The sequence below is a fragment of the Trachemys scripta genome, chromosome 17, assembly GCF_013100865.1.
Source record: "Trachemys scripta elegans isolate TJP31775 chromosome 17, CAS_Tse_1.0, whole genome shotgun sequence".
Taxonomy (NCBI): Eukaryota; Metazoa; Chordata; order Testudines; family Emydidae; genus Trachemys; species Trachemys scripta.
In genome coordinates, this window is record NC_048314.1 from 1,708,147 (window position 1) to 1,718,186 (window position 10,040).

At 49.6% G+C, this 10,040-nt stretch overlaps 1 protein-coding gene across 3 annotated transcripts in view; it reads right to left on the reverse strand.

Moving 5' to 3' along the window:
* The window catches only part of LOC117889497 (discoidin domain-containing receptor 2-like), a 141,549-nt gene that overhangs the window by 117,980 nt on the left and 13,529 nt on the right, over nt 1-10,040 (reverse strand). The window contains exon 1 of one of the 3 annotated variants that reach the window (XM_034793800.1): nt 6,191-6,210. The exons of the other annotated variants lie outside the window; for them this stretch is intronic. The gene's annotated coding sequence lies outside the window, so the exon portion shown is untranslated. Of the gene's footprint in view, nt 1-6,190; nt 6,211-10,040 lie in introns of those variants that run through there. 3 annotated transcript variants of the gene reach the window in all.

Below are 10,040 nucleotides of genomic sequence, written 5' to 3' on the forward strand. Positions count from 1 at the left end.
GCCACTTCACCTTGAATGGTCCCTAACAATGTGTGCTAAACCGGGGTTCTCAAACTGGGGGTCGGGACCCCTCAGGGGGTCGCGAGGTTATTACATGGGGGGGGGTCGCAAGCTGTCAGCCTCCACCCCAAACCCCACTTTGCCGCCAGCATTTATAATGGTGTTAAATATATTTGAAAGTGTTTTTAATTTATAAGGGGGGGGTCGCACTCAGAGACTTGCTATGTGAAAGGGGTCACCAGTACAAAAGTTTGAGAGCCACTGTTGCTAAACCATCCATTCCACCTTATATTTAGCTGTGATGTTCCTACCTTTCCATGATTGAAGGAACAGCTCTGTGTAGCTCAAAAGCTGGTCTCTTTCACCAATACAAATTGTTCCAATAAAAACTATTACCTCACCCACCTTCTCTGTCTAATATCCTGGGACCAACATGGCTACAGCAACACTGCAAACATGAGGACACCAGCCATGTGATTTGTATATTAAATCTTTCTGGCTCACGAGCCTAAGTGTAGATTCTTTCCCCACAAAACACACTATGATCTCATCTGCAAGCAATTAGCTTGAGAAATCAGCTTGTTAAAGGAAGCTTCTAGGAAAGCACGAAAGCAGAGCTGTCTTTGGGGAATTTGGTGGCCTGCACAATTTTCAGTGGTTTTGTTAAACCCCAATTGCTCTTCTCCCCAATGGGGTTACACGACTAAGAGCCATTTCTCCTCCCACCTAACCCCAGACAACAGGACAGCTTGCCAGGACCTGGCTGGATCTTCATGTTATGGTTATGTACAGTTTTCAAGGGCTCCAATTTCTCTGCAAACGTCCATCATTTTAGGAAGTGATGTAGAGACTCTGTAAGAACAAATGTGCAGAGCTGCAGGCGGGATGTCAGCCAGAGCTGGAGTCAGTTACACTGACATGGAGGCAGGGTATGAGGAGATGTATTTGCCTTCTGTGACTGTCTCTCCCTTTCCCAGACTCCCGTCTCCATAGCTCTCAGCTTTCAGTGTGTGGCAGCATCTCACTTCAAGGCCTATCCCACAAGCAGTGCCCCAGCCAGCTCCACTGCTGCAGGGGAGCGTGGTGCAGTCACTAGTGAGGTCCAGAAGCATGTGAACAACATCAATAGAGCCCATCGGCTCCCCACAAGGACTGACACGGAGCTCTCAGTCACCTTGGCTTCCTCTGGAATTAAATCCATTGTGAAACTCTGAAATTCCCAGTATTTCAGGGCTCTTCAGTCTGCAGATCCACACTACTCTAGGGACCAGACTTGTCAAGGTCTCTGCATTTCTAGTGAAAGCTTTGGGGAAATGTGGGTAGGGCCACAGTGCCAGAGCTCACACAAATTCTGCGTGATTTTGTAGTATTATTTGACAAACAAAATTTGCAGAATATTTTAAAATATGATGTGCAGAATTTGTATTTGTTTGGTGCAGAATGCCCCCAGGAGTATTGCTAATGCACCAGCGCCAAGTCCAACCTAGACCCGAGTTCGCAGCTGGGCCGGAGGAGCAGCTCCTCTGGCCCACCTGATAATGCCAGAAGAGGATGAAATAAAGGCCTGAAGTGCTCAACTGCTTTTAAAATCCATCTTTCACCAGATAAAATGGAGAACGTTCAGATAATTGTCTAGCTGACTGGGAGGTGGGGAAGAGCTTTCAAAACCAGCTATCGATAAAGAACAGTTTAGGAAAACCCTTGGAATGTACAAATGTGCACACAAATGGGCCAGATCAGAACAGCCCCCGGCTTCCGGCGCTAAGGGAATCAGACAATGACCCTTCAATGTCGCAGCCCCTGGATGAAGGGCGTGTGCCTACGACTGAGCCAAACAAGGCTGTGGGGCTGGCTGGTGGGAAACAGGAAACGCTGGGAAGAACTTGCCCTGTCTACGGTACTCTATAGCATGCACCTGCCCTGATAGTGGTCAGCCCTCAACCTTCACTGCCACTGGATGCACAAATGGTCACAATGCCAAAAACGGACCCATCTCATTGGTGTGTCCCATCCCATTGGCGCAGGCCTGTCACATGGATCCATGCATCTGGGGCCTCCAGGCTCAATTCCAACAACACCTTATAGCGAGCAATGAAGCCCCCCACCCTGGAAAGCTCCAGGCAGAACCCAACGTGGGCTCGGCCCTGGCTCCCTGAGAGATCTCACCTCTCGCCATGACCACCACTGCCCCAGCAGCTGCGCTCCACTGGGACCAGTCACCCAGCAGGGGAGGATGGTGAGTGCAGGAGGGAGATGTACCACAGGACCCAGCCCTTGACTACGGCACCCAGGGCTGAGACCTCGCCTCACCGGGCGACTCTCTTCACCACTAGGAGGTCTTTGCAACAACTCCACACACACACCCAAATACACCAGCTGATATCAACTCCAACTGCCCCCCCACACCACACAACACTTCTCTCCCAAATACCACCCCCTCCAACTCCCCCTCACACTCACAGACCAACCCCCTTCTTTCGTACACACACGAGACACACACACACTGCAACCCCTCCACAAAACACACACACCACACAATCCACATACACCACACAGAGACACATGATCAAGCACTCGCTCTCTCACACACTGAACAACCAACCCCCTACAGAACAAAGCCAGACAAACCACCACCACCACACACACACCCTAACCCCAACACACAGAGACCCAACTGCAAACCTCTCCCCACACCCAGACCAATAACACTTTCACACATGCATGAACACACAACACCACCAACTCACCACACACACACACACACACACACACACACACACACGAAATCTATTCAAGTTGATTCTCAGTCAGGCTGGGAAAGAACGCAGAGGTTGTTATTACCATTTCGGTCTTTAAATACTTGGGAGGTGCCCAGATACTATGGAGATGGGGCTATGGATACCTGAACAGGTAACACTTACATGTGCATGTGCACACACCCACATGCATGCTCACACGCTCAAAGCTGACAGTCCCCATGGCCCTTATTTGTGGCCACTTCCTGAGAGGGGGCGAGGCACAGAAAGATCAGAGAAAAGTAAATACAGCCCTGGCAATTTCCATCCATTCCTGCGGCTTCTCTCCCTAGGGTCAGCTATTAAGACTGTTGAGTTCAGCGCTGTGCAGAGCCAAGAGGACACAAGGACCCGGCAGCCAAGGATCTTACAGTTGCAAGGCCTGATTTTAATCCAGCCACAGCCTGGTTTTCTTTAATACCTTCGGGCACAACTGATGGCACTTAGGTTGATACAAGGCAACTTCCGTTGACCTAATCTCATAATATAGACCAGGCCTATTTGTACAAATACATTCAAATTTGTCTCTGGCCAATGTAAGCACCCCACCTCCCCCAACAGCATGGGGCCATGGTCAACCTACTGAGATAGACACAGTACAAGTGTAGACACCGAGTGACCTATGTCCACCCTAACAGTCCTCCAGCAACTGTCCCACAATGCCCAACAATGACCACTCTGGCCACAACTGTGAACTCTACTGCCCAGGTGTTATGGAGACTGGAAGCCTTACCCCTCTTTAAAACTCCTGGATATTTTTGAAATGCCTTTTCTTGATTGCCCCCAGCTTGACAAGCACATCTCCCAGCTCCCCTGTGTTGTGTGCGATGGCCCGACCAGCCAGTCTAACTCCATGCACTAGGTGCACTCCCACCTGGAGCGCGCAGGAAATATTGGATCTCCTGGATCGGTGGGGAGAAGAGGCTGTGAAGACACAGCTATGCACCAGCCACAGAAATGTGGACACCTATGAACAGATTGCACAGGGGACGCAGGTGAAGGGGTCTGACAGCAGTGCTACAGGAAAGCAAAGGAACCGCACCACACATACCACAAAGCCAGAGAAGCCATCAATCAATCTGATGCTGAGCCACAGACCCGCCTCTTTCACAGCGAGCTGCGTGCCATATTTGGCAGAGACCCCTCCAGCGCCCTGCAGACTGCCATGGAGACCTCGGAGAAGCCCAAGACACAGAACCCTGCCATGAACAGCGAGGACGCAGGGGGAGAGGACCAGCCATGCCAGGATCTTGTCAAAACTCCACTGGTCTAGTCAGTCCCACCAGCCAAGCACGGACAAGCCCCATAAAGGGGAAGGAATCCTGGGTAAGCATGTGCAGGCCTTTTTCTTTACATGTTTCTCAGTAAAGGTGACACTCAGACCAATCCCAAGTGAGCCGGACACAAATACGGACTTTTCATTGTTTTACTTGTATGAGAAGTTGCGGTACACCAAACAGAGGTAGCGTTACCTGCTTTTCATTCCCCTGTTGGTTTAGGTGGGGAGCAGTTTATGTACAGAGGGATGTTCTTTGTCTCCTCCTGCGAGAGCTTGATGAAACTGTCAAAGATACTCTGAAATCCGCTCCCGAAAGGGTAGGCGGGGTCCCTTAGCATCACTACTGGCATTTCAATATCGCCAGTGGTAACCCCCTGCATGCAGCTTTCTGAAAAGACCTGCGTTCTCAAAAGATGCAAGTGCTATGGACCTTTCCTGACCAGCCCACACGGACATCAGTGAAGCATTCCTGGTGAGCCACGAATACTTGCTTAACCACAGAAAGGCAGCCCTTACTATCTGATGGGCTGATGCCATAATAGGCCTGTGCGTGCCATCTTCGCCCCAACACAGTTCGGGAACCCCACTGCTGCGAAGCCGTCCACTACGTCCTGCACATTGCCCAGAGTCACAGCCCTGCATAGCAAGAGATGATTAATGGCCCTACACACTAGCATGACAACTGTCCCCCACTGTGGATTGTCCAACTCCAAATGACTGACCATGATCGGTAGCAATCTGGTGTCGCAAGTTTCGACAGTGTGATCATCACTTGCTTCTCCACTGTCAGTGCAGTTCACATTCTGGTTTGTTCTTCACTGGAGGGCGGGGGCAACCTGGCAACCAGATTCAGGAATGTGGCCTTCACATTTGAAAGTTCTGCAGCCGCTGCTAGTCATCCCAAACCTGCATTATGATGTGCTCATTTTTTGGGCCCAGAAACGGCACTCCGCCATCTGCATCTCCTCCGTGAACGGCACCAACAACTGTGCCTTGATTTTCACTATGCCCCTCAGCAAACTGTCCTCAAAGAAACAGTCATGCCCCTCGCTGCTCTGACTCTGCAAATACCGACGGATTGTTCACCCTGTGTTTGCAATATGATGGTGAGCTGCACACTGACCTACCTACCAGCAGTGCACTGCACTTTGCATCGACACAAGAACTCCTGAGAAGGATGCAGAGCGTTCACACAAGCAGGCAAGTATGCATGCACACGACCAATATACTAACTTTACCGCGATATCATTTGCATTGACCAAAATTTGTAGCGTAGACATGGCCTCAGTTGCGTAAGTAGCTGTCTTTGCCAATATATCAGACAATGGGATCACTATTAGACAAGGGTGGCACCCAAAGGTAATTACCTCATCCCCTAAGCAGCCTGCACTTCCTTGTAGGACTCCTGGGAAGCCCCCAAAAGAGATTAAAGATGCCATCCTCAGTTAAACCCGAGACTACTGCTGCCTCCTCAAGTGACTTTACCATCACACACGAGGCAACAGTTGGTAGAAAGAATTTAAACATAAAAATGTTATTGATCATTAGGAATTGTTTAAGAACATTTTACTAGATTCCCCCAAAGCCATATTCCCACAATCACGAAAGAAGGCTATAATGGTACGTTCCAGAAAAACTCAAAGAAAGCTAATGTTGTGCCAATTAAAAAAAAAAAAGAATTGGGACAGCCCAGGGAATTGTAAGTCTGTCAGGCGGACGTTGATCCCAGAGTAGATAATGGAGTAGCTGATATGGGACTTGATTAAACAAAGAATGAAAGGGGGGTAATGTAATTAATGCCCATCAGCATGACTTTGTGGACTGTGTCAAATGAACCAGATATCTTTTTTTGAGGCGATTACAGGTTGGCTGAGAAAGGTGTGACGTAACATACTTAGAGTTCTATAAGGCATTTGACTTGGTACCTTGATTAAAAAACTAGAACAGTACAAAATTAACATGGCACACACTGAATGGATTACAAACTGGTTAACCGACAAGTCTCAAAATGTATCTGAGAGGCAACAGGACATTCCGACAGTAACAACTTGGGGGGGCAAACACTGGACACGTGTCCCCCCCCAATTCAGGGAGATGAATAAACTCCAATCATTACCTTAGTCTTGTCTCGGTTACATCTCTGGAAATTATCCCTCATCCAAACCTCAGCACCTGGTAGGCACTAGGGACAGAGAATATCTTCCTTTGGATGTTGTAGACATTGGGTTTAAAGACAATCGTAACAATAGTGGAATAGCGAGCGAGCATATAACATTACTATTGCAGCCCTAATTAATTCAGCTGAACTCAGGAATCACTTACAAATCCTTTTTACTCTGAGCAGTGCAGGCCAAGGTCCCCCACTTTCGGTATCTATTTTGCAGAGAACATTTAGCTACTGGAAGGGTTTTGTAGCAATTCTTCAATAACTCCAGAACTTTCCATCACAAATATTTGTTAACACCGAGAGTGCAGTTAAGGACGGGGAAAGGAACTAAGTTTTTAACACCATCAACAGTATTTTAAGCAACAGACCGAACGGTCTTCAAGTTCTTTGTAATGACTGGCTGCCAGTAAAGAAATGGGTGAGTCAAGCACCTAGGCAGGCTTTGCCAGTGCCTGGTTGACTGCGGCTGAGCAGCCATGGGACTGCCACAAGTCTTCACGGTTTCAGAAAAATCAAGCACGGGCCCTGCTGATTACTCAGTAGCAAACCCTGCGTTTTTCACAGCACAAATCAAGCTGTTCCAAAAAACACTCTAAACATTTCCTGCAGCATTACCCGGGTGGCTGCATTTCATCCAGGTCCATTAGTTCATTCAGGAAAAATACACTTTGACTTTCCTAAGTAAACACAAACTATGGCCTGTCGTCACAATACATACTCCAAGCTTCCCTCCTCTAACTGCTCTGCTATGAACAGTAGGACTTACTCTCAAAGTGCCTCTGCGCCTTCCATTCCCACCCATAGGCAGTTACTTTCCTGTGTGGTTTCACAATTACTGTGCAATATACAACATGCAGGTCTAATGCAAGGAAGTTTACTTCTCACAGCAGCCCAGGCTTGTCACGAGGCACCTCCACCTGCCTTCAACCTGGCAATGCTACTCCACAGTCATCCAACCATTACTCAGGTGGTATTTAAACTGTTCCTTGCTTCTGTCCAGTTCACCAGTATAGGGCTTCATACACAGGGGAACCAGAGGGTAGCCTGGGTCAGTGTTTCTCAACCTGTCCAGACTACTGTACCCCTTTCAGGAGTTTGATTTGTCCCCCAAGTTTCACCTCACTTAAAAACTACTTGCTTACAAAATCAAACATAAAAACGCAAAAGTCTCACAGCACACTGTTACTGAAGAATTGCTGACTTTCTCATTTTTACCATAATTCTAAAATAAATCAGTTGGAATATAAATATTGTACTTACATTTCAGTGTATAGCATATAAAACAGTATAAAACTGTCACATTATCTGTGTGAAATTTTAGTTTGCACTGACTTCACTAGTGCTTTTTATGTAGCCTGTTCGGCAAATATCTAGATGAGCTGATGTACCCCCTGGAAGACCTCTGTGTACCCCCAGGGGTACATGTACCCCTGGTTGAGAACCACCACCCTGGGTCACCCAGAGTATCTATTGGGACAGCAACCCCATTAACATCTACTGGACAGTCTGGAGAAAAAAGGTTCCTTGTTGCAGTTTTTCAAACAGACCTGAGTTTCTCCTCGTGGGAAGCTGAGGCTATTCAGACGCATCAGAAATGTTAACTTACAATCCTGCCTCCTGCCAGACACTACAGAAAGCAATACAGGCTGCCTGGCGAGTTGAAGCAGTCTGTGAAGTACAACAGGGCATTTGTGCTCATATGAGACCCATACACTAATTCCAGGTATCCCCTCTGCTTCTCACCCAGTCTCAAGCATTGGCAAAGACCTGGGTCCAAGTGTATATTCTCTGCCCCCACAACTTGCAAAGTCAGAGAATCACATTCTTTTTTGGAGGGATTTTCCTGACTCCGTTCAGGGAATGGGTACCAGAAAGAGCACAGCCTCCATGACCTGGAACGCAAGGGTTTGCTGAGGTCTCACAGCACTGCTCCTTCACACATGTCTGATGGTTTTCTCGGAATAACTGGGAAGATACTGTCAGCCCAACCCAGAGAGAAATTCTCCTGGTGTGAGTAGAGCAACCTTTCCTCTCTCTGTGGGCACTGCCCACCAAGGGGGAGATACACACCCTGACTTGGCCATGGAAACTGACCTGCTCCTGGGTCTCTTAAAAGAAGTCTCCCCACCCCAGTCAGGGCTGAGGCTGCTAGCATGGCAGGGTGCATGGGAACCTTGCCCTACTGCTTCCCTGCAGATAAACAGAGGACTCCATTCACCACCACGGCCCAGCTGCCACCTTTCACCAGCACTAGACCTGGCAAGACACACATTGCAGCTGCTCAGTGCTCCCTTCTGCTGCCAGCTGTGTGCCAGGCTGTGCCTGCCAAAGCCCCGTGCGTGGCTGGCTGGGCCGCCGGGAGCATTTCTGAAACATTTTTTTCACATCCTAGTGAAGACCCCTGGTCACAGACAGTGCAGAGCAGGGGCAGTCGCGAGTGAACATGTGTTTTCTCTCCTTTGAAATCCCCCAGGCCCCTCTCACTCATTTTAAAGCCAGTCACCCAACAACGGTGGGTTGGTTTGTGCAGGGGCAGGCGAGAAGGACTGTGCCATTGGCCAGAGCAAAGCCAGTTGCTTGAGTTAAAAGAGCTTGGTGGAGAGGGTTCTGCACCAAGGAAAAGCTTTGCCCTGGGATCCACTTCCGCCAGCTGGTTCAGAATAACAAAGCAGGAGGGGATTTTCATAGCAAAGGGTTAGCAGTGGCTTCACAGACTATGTCTATGCTGCAATGAAAACCCTGCAGCAGCTGACTTGGGCTCACGGAGCTCCAGCTGCAGAGCTGTTTAATTGCAGTGTAGACTTCTGGACTCTGGGACCCGTCCACCTCACAGGGTCCTAGATCCTGGGCCCCAGCCTGAACCTGAGTGTCTACACTGCAGTGAAACAGCCCTGCAGCCGGAGCCTCCAAGTCAGCTGGTACGGGCCAGCCACGGGCGTCTAATTGCAATGTAGATACACCCCGAATGTGTATGGCAGGTCAGAGCAGCAGCCTGCTTTGCAAATGTGGAAATGGTGCTTTCCCGGTACTGTATCATTTAGCCTTTGGCTTCTTCCAGGGAATCCCAGCACCTACAGGCATTGCAAAGCAGAGTAGCTACCCACTGTGGTCTTGTGCCTGGAGCCCAGCCAGCAGCCTCTGTGCTAAGAAACAATAGGTCTCTCCTCAGTTTTCTGTCTCCCCAGCACAGCCAGCAGGGACACATGGGGTGGATCTGTGGAAGCCGCATGGTAAGAAACTTTGCTTTCTCTATATGTCATCATCTCCTCTTGGGGAGCAGCAGCCAATTGTCCCTTGTTGGCAGCGGAGGGAGAGACAAAGAGAGAACACTGCTGCCTTCAAACCTTCATTAGAACTCAGCTCTGCAGTCCTACCAAGCACAGAGGACAAGCGCTGAGAGCCAAGTCGCCTTCACGGATCTCTGCTCCAAGACTCAGCAAGTGAGTGAATTCAGAGCCTGGATTCGTTTGGATCAGGGGTCGGCAACATTTGGCACGCGGCTCGCCAGGGTAAGCACCCTAGTGGGCCAGGCCAGTTTATTTACCTGCTGACGTGGCAGGTTCGGCCGATTGCGGCCCCCACTGGCCGCGGTTTGCCATCCCGGGCCAATGGGGGCGGCGGGAAGCCGCGGCCAGCACATCCCTCGCTTGCCGCCGCCCCCACTGGCCCGGGATGGTGAACCGCAGTGAGTGGGGGCTGCGATCGGCAGAACCTGCTGCGTCAGCAGGTAAATAAACTGGCCCGGCCCGCCAGGGTGCTTACCTTGGTGAGCCACATGCCGAACGTTGCCGACCCCTGT